The sequence below is a fragment of the Piliocolobus tephrosceles genome, chromosome 8 (assembly GCF_002776525.5).
Source record: "Piliocolobus tephrosceles isolate RC106 chromosome 8, ASM277652v3, whole genome shotgun sequence".
In the NCBI taxonomy this organism is placed as follows: domain Eukaryota; kingdom Metazoa; phylum Chordata; class Mammalia; order Primates; family Cercopithecidae; genus Piliocolobus; species Piliocolobus tephrosceles.
The window spans coordinates 27,961,732-27,977,388 of record NC_045441.1 but is presented as its reverse complement, the minus strand read 5'-3'; the positions used below and the strand labels follow the sequence as shown (position 1 = coordinate 27,977,388).

The following is a 15,657-nucleotide window of genomic DNA, read 5'->3' as shown; positions in this document are numbered from 1 at the left end:
GACAGCCTGTCCAGTGCAAGCGGAGGATTTCCTTTATAAAATTGTTGTCCTCCACCCCCTGAAGCTCTTTGGTATTTAAGAGGGTTTTGAGGCACTGGGAGAACTAAGGTCACATCTGGGGAAAGTTTAGTATTTTGGGAGGACCAGCATATAACACATCAAGCATTACTTTAAAAGGTGGTGAACAATGTAAGCCAAAGGTGTGTGGTAGGAATGGAGATTATTTTTTAATTACTTTCTCTCTCTCTTCCTTTCCATACTGCATGGGAAATACACTCATGCTTTCAAGATTTCATTTAGATTTTTGAAGTCCAACCAGTTTAGTTGTTTTGGTAAGTGTTTGACTGGAGTTAAGAACAGAAAACCAAATTGTTTGCAATTGCCTTTTCATCCATGATCAATGATACCATTAATGGTATCATTTTCACTTGCTACTTCAGACCTCCATCCAGTTGCTTATACATCTTAGTGCCAAATTTCTAACTTTTTTTTTTTTAATTCAAAAGTAGTACATGCTTCTCCATTTTGCAGGGTCAAAAGCATGGGTCTGAATTTTTTGCCTACTTATTAAAGAGAGAGAATCCCTAAACTGGAAGGATGATAGCAGGCGACTGTGAACCAAATAGTGTGGGGATTAGACATCAGCACCTAAGGACAGGACAGCACCTAAGGACTGAGGGAATGAAATCATCTTTTAAGATCTTGTTATGAGAAAGGTAGAGTAGTGGGAGAAGGTGTCTTAGCACAGAGCATGCAAAATTTGTTCTCACATGCTCATGTAGCCCTGAACAATTTCTGCAGCAGGAAGCTTGTTAGTTTGACCTAAGAGTGGTCTAGAGATATTTATGGCTAAAAACCAAGTTCACTTTCTTTTTTTGCCTAAATCTCAATCTAAAAGCTTTCTAACAAGTCCATGAACAAATAAATATATAAGGATCAATGTCAAACCCACAGGCCTTAAAGGAATGTGTAGCTGTATTGATGAAATGATGCGACCATTCCCAGGGGTATCAAATACCAATTCTGTGATCTCACATACCATGTAGGGCTTCCAACTTGGTCCAGTTGGGATAGCAAGTCCTCACTGGGCCATTAAACTACTCTAGGTCTGTGCAAGCAGTCCAGTGTGTGGCCTGCCTTGCGTGTAGAGCCAGGGTGCTCTGGGGCTTGTGATGTGATCTTAAAGATAGAGGTGGCAGGGGGGAGGCCTGGAAAGTACCCCAGCATCATCCCGTTTATTAGACCTTTTAGAGAAAGGCCTGCTTTTGCCATTTCCCCCTTTCTTCTGTTGTACAAAATCACATTTTATCAAAGATTTGGGAGCCCCACTCAATTCTGACATCCGCAGATCTTCTGCACTCTGGAGGATCCTGGGGCAGTGGAGCCTGATCTCTCCTTCTGGTGGAGTTCCAGACTTCAGGGACCTGATTGCATCTGGCCTCCTGCCTGATTCAAATCAAGCCTAACCTGATGTCTTTCAGGTGGGGGCACATATGTCAATGCTTATTTCCATGGTTGACTTAAATACCATACTGTTTCATTTTGGTTAGAAAAGCATTTATCTAAATCAGCATTTAGAAACAGGAAAGTCCGGGAATATTGGCAGATAGCTATTGGCAGACGGGTAGGTGCAGCAGACCCTAACCTACTAATGAGCCCGGGCCCAAATATGTCTCCCTTCCTCCATGTCCGTAAGTTCATATTGCTTGGATATTTGTTTTCCGTAACAGCAGCTTGACTGCAAAGGCATAAACTTAAGTCTTTGAGTTACATAAACTAATTTGACATCTGCAAGCAAAAAATAACAGAGAATAAAATATATTCAGGTATGTACCAGATGCAAAGGAAAGCAGGAGGGGTATATATGAATGTAACTTGGGTTTAAAAAACACCAAAGCCACCTACACACTAACAAGAAAATGAGAGTTAAAAAATGTGAAAATACGGTGCCTTGAAATGGCTCATTGCATAAAGCATAGCGAAATATGGACATCGAAGAATGAGAAAACAAGATGAATAAAGTTAGGAAGGTTCAAGGATGTATTAATATTTGAACTACAAAGAATGTTTGCAGATAAAATGATGCTTGTTGGGGTAAAACTCTGACCCTAAGCAGGGAAGGTTAAAGACTTTACTTTCTTCCCTGGTATTTATGCCCTTTTATGATGGTTTCCTCTCTGTCTTGTTACTATACATGACATAGGCCAATGTTAAATGTAAAATTTACAGAAACAGCAGCTATGAAAGGAAAAGGGATGCACAGAAATACATTATGAAAATTTAAAAATTTAAAATTTTGAAAAAGAAATACAAAACAAAATGTCATCAAACCAAATTTCCTAGAGAGAAGAGAGAGTTACGGCAAAGCCAGTGTCTTGAAACTTTCCAAATAAATAATTTAATATGACATAGGAGTAGCCAAGAATCTTGCATTTCTCAACTTGTTCAGTTTCTATATATTAGCTGTAAATTGTAAACAATTTCTCATATTGAATCTTTGTTAAAAGTTTCCTCAGTAAACCCCTACACATAAATGGAGCCACATCATCAGAGGTATCAGAATTATGTCAGATGGGATTTACACAAGAAAAGTCAAAATCGAGGCCGGGCGCGGTGGCTCAAGCCTGTAATCCCAGCACTTTGGGAGGCTGAGACGGGCGGATCACGAGGTCAGGAGATCGAGACCATCCTGGCTAACACTGTGAAACCCCATCTCTACTAAAAAATACAAAAAATTAGCTGGGCGAGGTGGCGGACGCCTGTAGTCCCAGCTACCCGGGAGACTATGGCAGGAGAATGGCGTGAACCCGGGAGGCGGAGCTTGCAGTGAGCTGAGATCCAGCCACTGCACTCCAGCCTGGGCGACAGAGCGAGACTCCGTCTCAAAAAAAAAAAAAAAAAAAAAAAGAAAAGTCAAAAGCACTTGAAAAGCAAGTCTGTGGAAGATTCTGGAAAAATACAAATATGTCCTATACTTGGCGATGTACAGAAAGCCAAATGGTGCTCAAATGCTAAAGGAAGTAGGATTTCTAGCAACATTCTAACCTACTTTATGCCAAAATATAAGATCATACTATTATAATCACTCTAGTCGGTATCTCCACTTCAGCATTTACTTGGACTTCTCAGGCTCAGGCAAATGTGGGCATGACTGGCAAACTGGTGGACTGGGTGTGAGAGCCTGTTAGGAAGGAGCACAGTCATTACTCACTGCTGTTCACACACCTCTGGGTATTTCTGGGAGCTGGAGTAGCCTCACCCAGCTATGTTTACAGAGGGCAGAAAACCCATGCTAACGAGACAGGAAGCAGCAGGGCTTATCACTGAAAGTGACCAGGAATCCTGGAAAGAAGACTTGTGTAATGCTTATCCAAACCCATCCTCATCCCAGTCCCCACAGTGCAAACCTGGTCCTAAGGAGAGAAAGAACACCAAGGAAAAACAAAAAGAGTAACCTTGAAAATATGACACTAAGCGAAAGAAGCCAGACAGCCTTGGCCACATTCCATTTATACGAAATGTCCAGAACAAGTGAATCCATAGAGATAGAAGGCAGAGGAGTGGATGCCAGGCTCTGAAGGTGGAAGGGATGGGGAGGAGCTGCCAATGGGTGTGAGTTTCCTTTTAAGGTAAAGAAATAGTTCTGAAACTAGACAGTGGAAATGGTTGGACAGCATTGAAAATATACTTAATGTCACTGAATCGTACACTTAGTTAATAGTTAAAATAGAAGATTTAATAAAGTGGTAAATAAAGTGGCAAGTTGTACGTGATGTGTATCTTACTACAAGAAAAGAGCTGTTTATATTCACACACTGGGGACCAAGTTACATTGCTTTGGGAAGCCACAGGGCAAGAGCATATTCTCCTCCGCTCTTCATGGTTTTATGGTCCTGAGGGGTCAGGGCAGCCACCAGCGAGGGCTGTCCTGGTGGAGCCACAGGAGAGACTTGGCCAGGATGCCGGCACAGGGAGAAACACACTGTGCCCACTGGAGAGGCACAGGTTTGGCAGGGCAGGGCGTTGGGAACTGTGGACTCATTTTTAAGTGCACACAAGACCCCACCCCAGTGGCTTTGAGAAATGCTGGGGAAGACTTGGAAGCTGGACGCTACGCAGACAGAGAACAGCCAAGGAAACTTGGGTTAAAAGTAAGACAGTGCTTCATAGTTTGAAGATACCTTCATTCAATATGATGAATTAGCTTTTCAAGACAACTGTATGGATAGATGGTGTTATTGCCATGTTATACATATAGGACTCAGTCTCAGAAAGGTTAAGTGATCTTCCCAAGTTTACACAGCCAGTGAATACCCTCGGCACTTCCCAAAACCTCTTACGTGACAGGATTATTTGTAATGATGAGGTAACCTATTTTCTCCTAAGGGTTTGATCAAAGATGACTGCTCACGTTCAGAAAGATGCCCTCCAAGGCTGTGCTTGTGAGAAGAGGTGGCTCAGCTATCTCATTATTGAGCCTAAATTGAAGGGTCTGCTCGTTCAGCTCCTGGGAAAATGTACAGTTGTACCTCAGTCCTACTGCAGGCAAATCATTTGTTTTAAGCCTGCTGATGAGAAATGTCAATGTATGTTTTCAAGATAAAGATGCTAATTTGAGTATGAGGCACGAGTTATTATAAGGAACAGAGAAATGTGGCTGGGGGAAGTGTGGTGGTTGCAGGAAGGGAGGTGAGAGGTATGAATGGAAAGGAGGTGGAGAAGGGCCATGGTACATGTTATTCACACCACTAGTTTACCTTGATGGTAAGAAAATGCTTCCTCCATGCTTAAGACATAGGGCGGCAGCAGCACTGTGCTCAGGTTTGGTGCCAGTTTAAGGAAAATAAGTAGGCATCAGCTTACTTTGTCCACAGAACTCTGTGACATGTTGTCTCTAGAGTATCCCCAGGGTGGCATCTAAGAGTTCTCCAGCTGGATTTGTCCCTAACTGGGGGAAGCAACTCCCAGATCAGCCCCAGATGTAAAGAATCAATGGGCCTATGGAAAAACCTGTGTTCCCTGATGTAGCCTTTGCCTCCCTAACTCTGTATTTATTGTGTGCTTTTGCTCCCCACTAAGGTCTCTAGAAGAAGAAAAACCAGGAATCTTTGAACAACCCAAAAGGAGGAATCTGAGTTAGTAAATGGAACATCCACACATGCCCATTAGGTAAGAATACCTCAGGGAGCTGAATCAAGGTTGCAAATCAGAAACCCTTTCTGGTGTCCTCAGTTAGGGCATCCCTAGCCTGCACTTGCAGATGGAAGTTTTGCAAAGTCGGTGGGAAAAGGTAGATGGCTGGGGACTGGGGATTTTTAAAAAGTGTAGAAGGTGAAAACTTGCTGGGAGGTCTGCCTTTATTCTCTTTTTTGTTAATCTTTCACGTTTTAGATTCAGGAGGTACATCTGCATGTTTGTTACGTGAGTCGATTGTGTATAATAGTGGTCATTTGGCTTCTAATGTACCCATTCCTCAAATATTGAACATTGTACCCCAGAGGTAATTTTTCAACTGTCACCTGCCTCCAATCCTCCCCGTTTGGGAGTCCTCAGTGTCTAATTTCTATTTTTATGTTCATGTGTACCCAGAACTCTACCTTTATTTTGGCAACAACGCCCGAAACAAGCAAAGTCAATTCTGCCCCATAGATTATGATGTGTGATCATCTCACATATGGTCAGTGTTATCAGCTCTAGAAGTATTGCTACGCATGTCCTTAATCTGCCTTTTTGCTTCTTTTGCATTTAAGGCGGAGATCTAAGTGTCTCTTGAGATGTCAGGGGAAAATAAAGAGATAAATTCTTCCAATGAAAACATCCCTACACATTTCCTTGCATTGTCTGAGCCACCCAAGCTTCTTTCTTAAGGTTGATTGTTTCTGCCAACCCTAGCAGCCTATCTCAAATTGTGGACCAGAATCATGAGCAGGAGCTTGTTAAGAAATTAGATTCCAGAGAGTAGGGCAAAATCTGCGTTCTAAAGACTTACCTTAGGGGATTGGGAGCCATTACCCTTGGGGCTCCTAGCAGTCCTACAGGGAGCTGCAGCAAATGGGGAGAGTGCGACTTTTCCCTTGACTTTCAAACAGACCAGCTTGCAAACGCAGCTCCCCAACACTGAGACTATTTTTATTTTTATTGTTATTTTTATTTTGAGACAAAGTCTCACTCTGTCACCCAGGCTAGAGTGCAGTGGCACAATCTTGGCTCACTGCAACCTCCGCCTCCTGGGTTCAAGCAATTCTCCTGCCTCAGCCTCCCGAGTAGCTGGGACTACAGGTGCGTGCCACCATGCAAGGCTAATTTGTTTGTAATTTGAGTAGAGATGGGGTTTCACCATGTTAGCCAGGATAGTCTCGATCTCCTGACCTCATGATCTGCCCGCCTCAGCCTCCCAAAGTGCTGGGATTATAGGTGTGAGCCACCATGCCCGGCCTGAGACTCTTTTAAACAAATTTTTCTGCCATTAGAAAAAAAAAAAAAATTGAAACAAGATCATTGTTTCAATTTGATCATTGCTAGAAAGAAAAGAAATAGACATCTGGAAATAACTCAATGTTCTTTAGTGCCTTTTGTTTCGGAAATTAGGGCAATTCACCAACCATTACTGCCTTTGTTGACATTTTAGGGCACACTCTTACTGGAATGTTTTAGGACAGGTTAAGTCTGAGACATAACATTAGCTTTTAGATGCCTCATTAAATAGGAAAGATAAAAAGCGAAGGATGAGTGCTCCCTGTAAAGCAGAATGAAGAAGCTATGCTGGACTACCCCAGGAGACCTGCTCAGCAAACTGTTGGGGGCGTCGGCTAAGGACTCAGAGGTGGCAAGTCCCCCATGAGTCCCAGAGGGTGCTTGCTGAGGTCTCTTTAGGGAATAGCTGACTTTCCCACTATTTCCACCTGCAGAATAACCCCACCTAGGCCTAAAATCTCAAAAAAGTAAGAGAAAGAAGTTGAGAAAACATTCTAACGTGGATGTGGGTACCCCAAAGTAAAGTGCTTCTCCTCTCACCCTAAAAAAGCCAGTCAGCCTACAATCTCACCCCAAAACACTGAGCTCTCCATTGCTTTTCCCAGTCCTTCCAGATGTCTACTGAGTGCCAATCAAGATGAAAGAAAAACAATCCACACCTAGACAATTTCCCCATGAAACTGCAGGACACCAAAGATAAAGATATTTTAAAATCCAAAAAGATTTTGGAGAGAAAATGAGGGGCCACATATAAAGAAACATAAATCAAACTGCTATCATACCTCTCATTAGCAAAACTACATAGCTAAAATCAGAGGACCAATGCCTTCAAAGTTCTGAGGGAAAGTTATCTCCCACCAAGAATACTGTTGCTAGCTCAACTGTCTGGCCAGGGCCAGAGCAGAGGAAGGCCCATTTTGGAACTTACAAAGACTTAGACATCTTATCTTTATATAATTTTATCCTTACATACTTTTTCTTACAAAGTTGAATAGGTACTTCTGCAAAATAAGGTTATGAACTAAGAAAGAGGAAGACAAAGGACTCAGGAAACAGCGTTTAAGTCACTCAAGAGAGCAGCACAAGGTAGCCCCACTGCAATAACCGTACAGCAGTTCAGACAGCAGCCAGTCCACAGCAGAGCATCGGGGCAGAGGCTGTAAGGGGAAAAATCTGCAGAAAAATGGGGGATTCCATAGTAATGAAAAAATATCTGAGATTTTGGAAGAATCTGAGAACGTGAAAAAAGAAACAAGAAAATTTAGGAAAAGTCGAAGCTGTCTGGGAAAGTCACAAGTCGAATATGAAGCAGCTGTTCCAAATTAGAACAAGAAGTAATTGAGTTTCCAGGAGAAAAACTGTTGGATTCAATGCTGAAGAAAAGGTAAGAAGTGAAAAGATGCTAGCCACATCCTAAAGAAGATACACATTTTTTTTGGTAATAATAATGATTTCAAAAGGAAGGGCAATAAGAAATTTCTGGCAAAACAAACAAACAGCATAAGAAAAAAATGCATGGTTTTATAAGAAACAATAAGAGAAACAAACAATATAAACCAACTGTGCAATAAAATGTGATGTACTACTTATCAGGGAAATGCAATTCAAAACCAGAGCGAGGCAGGGCACGGTGGCTCATGCCTGTAATCCCAGCACTCTGGGAGGCCAAGGCAGCCAGATCACTTGAGGTCAGGAGTTCAAGACCAGCCTGGCCAACATGGTGAAACCTTGTCTCTACTAAAAAATATACAAAAATTAGCTGGGCGTGGTGGCATGTGCCTGTAGTCCCAGCTACTCGGGAGGTTGAGGCAGGAGAATCACTTGGACCCAGGAGGTGGAGGTTGCAGTGAGCTGAGATCATGCTACTGCACCGTAGCCTGAGTGACAGAGCGAGACTCCGTTTCAAAAACAACAACAACAACAACAACAAAACAAAACTAGAGTGAGATACCACCTCACTCTGTTAAAACGGTTATTATCTAAAAGAAAACAAGCGTTGGTAAGGATGTGAAGAGGGAACACTTATATACTATTGGTGGGATTACAAACTAAGACAGCCTTTGTGGAAAACAGTATAGAGGTTCCTCAAAAAGTCTAAAATGGAACTACTATATGATCTAGCAATCCCGCTATTAGGTATATATACAACGACAATGAAATCAATATAGTCAAAGAGACATCTGTACCCCCATGTTTATTGCAGCACTATTCACAATAGCCAAGATATGGAATTAACCTAAGTGTCCAGCAACTGTGAATGGATAAAGAAAATGTGGTACATATACACAATGGAATACTGTTTAGCCATAAAATGAATGAAATTCTGTCATTTGTGGCAACATAAAAGAACCTGGAGGACATTACGCTAAGTGAAATAAACCAGACACAAAGAGACAAATACCACATGATCTCACTCATATGTGGCATCTAAAAAGAAAAGCCATAGAAGCAGAGAGTAGAACACTGGTTACCAGGGAGTGGGGAAGGGTCAGGGGAGGAGAGGCAAAGCTTGGTCAATGGGTACAGACTTAAAATTAGATAGGAAGAGTAAGTTCTGGTGTTCTGTTGCACAGTAGGGTGACTATGGGTAATAGTAAGGTATTGTACATTACAAAGTAGCTAGAAGAGAAAATGATAAATGCACGAAATAATGAATACAACATAGAGATATGCATGGAAATATCAAATGGTAACCCATAATGTGTACAATTTCAATGTCAACTAAAATAAATACCTTAATTGAAAGTAAAATGTGGTGTGATTTTGAGCACTTGGTGGAGTATGAAAGGATGATGCACTTGGATGTTTTCTTTGAGTAGCACTAAAATCCACCCTGAGAGGAACACCTGATCACTGCATATTTTTTTGGCTCTGCAGGAAATAATAAGGTAGACATATTAAAGTCAAGAATGTTTACTGACTTGTAATTTTTAACAATAATAAACAAAGCATGAAAGATTTCACGAGAACACAAAAGCTATCATCCTTGACTATGTGGAAGGGAAAACTTGGTGGGAGAGAGGAGGGAAAGGGAGGACGGGGCACTGCATGGAGAGTAAAGAGATGGCTCTGTAGATGACAGAACAAATAGAGACTTAAATACGCTACTTAAAATTATACAGTTAACTAAAAATAATGCTATGCTTCTCTTTGGAGCAGGGAGATAAAGACAGTGAGAGATGTTGTGAGTGAACTAAACCCTCATACTCCATAGCAGGAAATGAACAGATGATACAACAAGTTAATAAAAGACAGAGATAAATTGGAAGTCTTTGGAAATACGGAGGTAAACTCAGAAAGCCTAAAACCAGAAATGGTTAAATGTGATTCTCCTGGGGAGTAATCCTGAGGGTGAAGAGGAGGATGGCTGAGAACTTAGCATGTTTTTAGAAGCCTTCCGGATTGAACTGATTTTTAACCACATGCATGTATTGCACTGACAAAAAATTTAAACAAAAATTAGTTTCAAAACTATGGCTACATTTTATATGATAACAGCAAATTCCTATATTTTAGGAACTGTTTTAAGCATTTGACATTAATCTCTTCATTGGTTTTCTCAACAACCTTATAAAGTAAGACTCCTAAATCAGACTCTCTCAGATGAAGACCCTGATCTAAGGATTTGAGCACAAACGATTTAAAGAAGGGCTCCCAGGAAAAACCAGGAGAGGAGCGAGGACACCAGGATGGGAGGGCAAGAAGCCAAGCAAAGGCAGGATTTCAGGGCAAGTCCCAGCCTCATCCTGATTCCAGGGAGCTCTGAAGCATAAATGACACCTTCGGGTTTATCCTGCTTCAGAGTCCCTTTATTTCCTTGACTCCTCCCAACACCCGTGAGTCACTGATTCCAGCTGGGGACTGGGCATAAACTCCAAAACATTTTGACTTTCCGTAAGGGGGAAGCGACTTCCATGCCTAAGAATCAAATAACTTCTAAGAATCAAAGTATATATGTATTACATATATTTACAATATTATATACCATATAATATTTTATACATATTTACAATGTTATATGTTATAAATATATTACACCAAGCCATGTTAAAGACACAGATGGCTTCCCATTTATTTGCTGCCTATAGTCTCACAGTGATATGAGCAATTATACACGTGGGATAAAATAATATTGGGACACTGTAAATTGAGATGAAATAACCATTTCATCTCTTCTGCATGGACTAGACATTGTTTCTGTCTAGTATATCTAAATATTCTTGAACTGGTGAAGGTTTTAACATATTGACAGAAACTAAATGTCTATCAGACGAAGGTTAGTCATTACTGGAACTACAGAAAGATGGCATCAGAGAAGCCAATTCTGAGGTTGGAGTGGTGGTCAGAGGCCATGCCCTATCTGGTCCAACTGGCAGGCATATCCCACTGTGTAGACACATTGTGGCCATTATATCTCTGAACAAATTGACATGTCAAGTCCTGTATTTATACTCATCTTGTAACCTTCTGACAAGATAAAGATTTTCATGGAATTGTCCTTTATAAGCAGAGAAGGTGTTGACCAAAGGGCAATAATATTAGTGCCCCTTGACAATTATATTTCTCTTTGTAAATTAAAATGGGCATTCTGGATTTATAATCTATCCTCTTCAGTTTGAGTCAGCATTGTGATATTCTGATCCAGCCTAGGACACTAATTAAATTGAGCTTGTTGCCCTAGGCTGAGATCTAGACCCTATACGGGACCAAATTCATCTTTGGCTCCACTGATGATACCAACTGTGACATGAACCTTCTTTTGAAAAGTCAACAATGGACATTTGTTCCTGATAGATGAAGAAATATTCCCTAGGACTATTCCACAGGATGCTAGTTCCCACATATGCTCCAAGAAAAAAAAGTGTCCAATGGCCAAAAAAATTATTTTGGAGATACTGGATGTTTCATCCTATTTTTGGAAATCCAGTGAGCATTAGAATATTAATGAGTAGAATTTCAGCATTAGAGAAACGTGATTAACATTTTCTACCCAATACCAACCAAACTCATTTGACCTTGGAACGCCATCTTTTTTTTTTTTTTTTTTTTGACACAAACTAATGCATACATATATGGAACTAATATTATTGGGAGGGCCCACTTAGAAATAACCTGAAGGTGTCACTGTCTTTGTTGTCAGACATGAGCATTTTATAAATGAAGAAATTTTATACATATGTCTATATATATACACACACATATAATTTTATATATATATGATTTATATATTTTATATCAGGATCTCTGGAGGACATGATGAACTATTTTCAATATAAAATAAACTTAACACAATTCTTTTTCTTTTTTATAGTGGGGGGGGGAGGGGCGGTCTCACTCTGTTGCCCTGCCTGGCCTTGATCTCCTGGCCTCAAGCGATCCTCTCAGAGTAGCTGGGACTACAGGCATGTACCAACATACCTAGCTTGCCTAATGAAATTCTTGTTTACTCCTAATAAGATTGCATGTGTTAATTCATATGTCAAGCTTATCCAGTGTGATGAAACTGGCAAATTCACACTAAAGAGAAACTTTGAAAGTAATAATCATCCTTGATTGATACAAAATATAAATGTGTTAAAATGTAAATATGTGTTAAGTGGGTATATGCATATGAATTTCTGTTTTTTTTTTTTTGTTTTTTTTTTTAGACAGAGTCTCGCTGTGTTGCCCAAGCTGGAGTGCAGTGGCATGATCTCGGCTCACTGCAAGCTCTGCCTCCCGGGTTCACACCATTCTCCTGTCTCAGCCTCCCGAGTAGCTGGAACTACAGGCGCCCGCCACCGTGTCAGGCTAATTTTTTGTATTTTTAATAGAGACCGGGTTTCATCATGTTAGCCAGGATGGTCTCGATCTCCTGACCTCGTGATCCGCCCACCTCAGCCTCCTAAAGTGCTGGGATTACAGGTGTGAGCCACTGCGCCCGGCCTGAATTTCTTAATAAATGCAGTTTTCACGAAGGCAAAGTATTTCAGGTAGTCTGGTAGGAAAGGTGAAAGAAACACAAAAAAGGGTCTTAAAGTGTGCAAAGGTGGGAAACTGGAGCTGGGACTTTTCTGACCAACTAGGATAACCTGGGGCTTAGCTGAACTCTCCCCAGGCTCTGGGAAAGCATCATTGTTATGGATTTTCAGCTGTGAGGAGCTTGGTGTGGAAATTCTGCTCCTCGAATAAGCCTACAGCATAAGTTAAATAAGAAAATGCAGTTCTATCAATACTAAACATTTTAATAAGATCTTCTTTAAGACAAAAAATTTAAATAACCCTTTTCTGTCTTTTCCCATCAAAATTCAAGTATTTTCCAGGTGTTAATACAATAACAAATTAGAACTCCTAGGGTTTGGTGGGCATTTTGATTGAATTCTGGTGGATAGATTCTACAGGTTCCTTGATTTTGCTTAACTGATGTTTGGATAACCTGCAAGGAATCCATAGACTGTTTATGGAAACATTGATTCTTGATTTGAAATCTGTTTGCTCAGCAGATGGGACCAAATTTATTCTTCAGAGAATCTAGCAACCTCGAAATCCCAGTACAGTTTACTCACAGAAGAACTAGTAGTATTCTTTCCTTACAGAGTTTGGCAGAGGACTGGTGAAGAACATGGCAGACACAATGGGACTCTCCTTGGATATCAGTTCTCTGTGCTCTGCAACTTCTCCAATACATGGATAATCAAGTGGTGGTGGCTGTTATTTTTCTGAGAAGTCTGAGATTCACTGTCTATGCCTCATTGTCTTTTTGAAACCAAATGAGTTAAAGACAGAATATACATTTGGGTGAGATAGGAAGCAGCTCATAAAAGTGCTCATGTCACATTCAATCCTATTATTTTTCCTCCATTAATGTGAAAAAGACCTATTTACATCTTTGATGACTTCTTAGAAGGCCAATCCACCTTCGAGGTTAAAAGGTTTAAAATTACAGCTAACATTTATTGAGCATGGGTTTTCCAGGGATACTTTTACTTTTATAAAAATTAAGGTAGAAGACAACCCATAAGCCATATTCACTAAAAGTTATGCTACATGTATGGGGGGAAGGGAGAAGTATGCTCAGTTTATATTCCTATGTTAATAAAATAATTCTTTAAATTAAGCAGACAAAGCAAGATGCACCTTGGCTTTCAAAGGATCAGTGTTTGCCTTTCCCTTCAAAGGGAGATTTGTAGGAGAAAATATTATAGACAATTCAGTGGCTACTGTGCCTGATTTAAACACGGCACTATGCTCACTCAAATTTCTTTTAGGCTATAGACACATGGGCCAGTGCTTATTTTCATGGTTGATTTAATCCACCCCCTGTGCCAGTGTGGGGATTATTCCCTACAGTTATTCTCCAGTGATCTGTCAGTTCAGATTAAAAAAAGTTAAGTGACAAAGATGCGGTGGCTGATTCCTTTGGAAGGCTGTGGAAGCTGGAGTATACAGCAAGAGACTTCTTTTTAAGGATCTGCTATGTTCTTTCTTTAATTGCCCTCGTATCCCCACGAATCTTTCTTATCTAGGCTGAACTTTAAAGTTCCTAAACAGGCAATTCAATTTTGTTCCTACACAACAACTTCAGGGTTGCTAAAAAGGGTTTCCAGATCGTAATTCATTGGCTCTTGCTTAGTTTTTAAGAAGAGGAGATAGCATATATTTCCTCACTTTACAGATGAAATCTAAGACATGATTCTAGGACCACGTGGATCCTAGCTTTGCTTGGGATACACAATAAATAGCAATACTTTCTCTTAAGCTACACCTCTTTATATTTTGAGATATAGGATTCAAAATATACCTTTGCCAGATTTGTAATTCTGTTCCAGATTCTTTGAGAAGAAACCTGAAATAAAAATGATTTTAATTATATAGCAAAATGTTACTCGTGTTAAATGGTAAAAGTTACTCATATCATAAATATTATTATTATTCTCACTCTTATTTTCTCTTTCCATCTCTACAATAGAATTCTTTAGTAGGATTATGAAGATACTGGATGAGTAATTTGGTTATTTTGTATTGATGTGCAAATCAGTCATTTAATTCATGCATTCATTTTAAAGGCTTTCGTATGTACTAAGCTAAAAAGAAGGCAACTGACAGTTTTAACAAAATAATTACATTAATTCTATACTCTGTTGTGAGAAAAGGGTCATCAAAAATAGAATCCTGAGAAAATTCCTAAAAAACAATACAATGCTGCACTACTAACGGGGCTAGGATGTAATATGGTTGCATCACCTATATAATTACAAATGTTTTCTGCAAATGTCTCGTGGATTTCAGCCAGGATGGTTGGTCTTGCTTACGAGAAGTAAAGCAGTATTATTTTTACTTTGTCTACTGCAATGTGGACAAAAGGGGCAAACAGAAATCGATCAGTCAGGATAGGTTAGGTTATGCTGTGGTAACAAGCAACCTTGAAATCCCAGTACAGTTTACTTCTTTCCGTGTCCTAAATCATCAGGGGGCTCAGCTCATTGTAGTCACTTAGGTGGCCAAGCTGGTGGAGCATCTACTATCTTGAACATTACCAGAAGGAAAGAGAGCTTTTGAGAATGGAAATTAAATGCTCTGGGCCAGAAGTAGTCCCCATCACGTTCTCTTGAAACTCATTGGCCAGCACTGGTCACGTGGCACCACTTGAATGCAAGGAGACCAGGAAGTGGCAAAGCATCAACTCTCAGGGGGAGAACCAGGGAAGTTTGGTGAACCACGTTAGTGACCTCCACAAAGGTCTCACTCTGCCCCTCAGATGGTTTCCATATTTATCACTTATTTTCCATTTTCATTTCCCTTTAACCTCATTATGTCTTGTCTGCATCATTGCAAGAGCCTTATTTTTTTTCTTCTTTTTTTTTTTTTGAGATGGAGTTTTGCTTTTGTCGCCCAGGCTTGAGTGCAGTTGTGCTATCTTGGCTCACTGCAACCTCTGCCTCCTGGGTTCGAGCAATTCTCCTGCCTCAGCCTCCCAAGTAGCTCGGATTAGAGGCACCTGCCACCAGGCCTGGATAAGTTTTGTATTTTTAGCAGAGATGAGGTTTCACCATGTTGGCCAGGCTGGTCTCAAACTCTTGACCTCAGGTTATTACCTGCCTCAGCCTCCCAAAGTGCTAGGATTACAGGTGTGAGCCACCATCCCTGGTGGTTCAAGGGCCTCTTAACTGTCCTCTAATCTCTTGCCTTCCTCACTCTCTCTCT

At 40.5% G+C, this 15,657-nt stretch overlaps 1 protein-coding gene and 1 non-coding gene across 4 annotated transcripts in view; one reads left to right on the top strand and one right to left on the bottom strand.

The window, feature by feature from the left end:
- POU6F2 (POU class 6 homeobox 2) overlaps positions 1 to 15,657 on the bottom strand; it is a 496,629-nt gene that overhangs the window by 136,262 nt on the left and 344,710 nt on the right. The gene's annotated exons all lie outside the window — the stretch shown is intronic.
- LOC111552322 lies at positions 10,538 to 10,668 on the top strand. Its single transcript, XR_002734604.1, has one exon. It is a non-coding gene; the product is annotated as a small nucleolar RNA SNORA20 (small nucleolar RNA).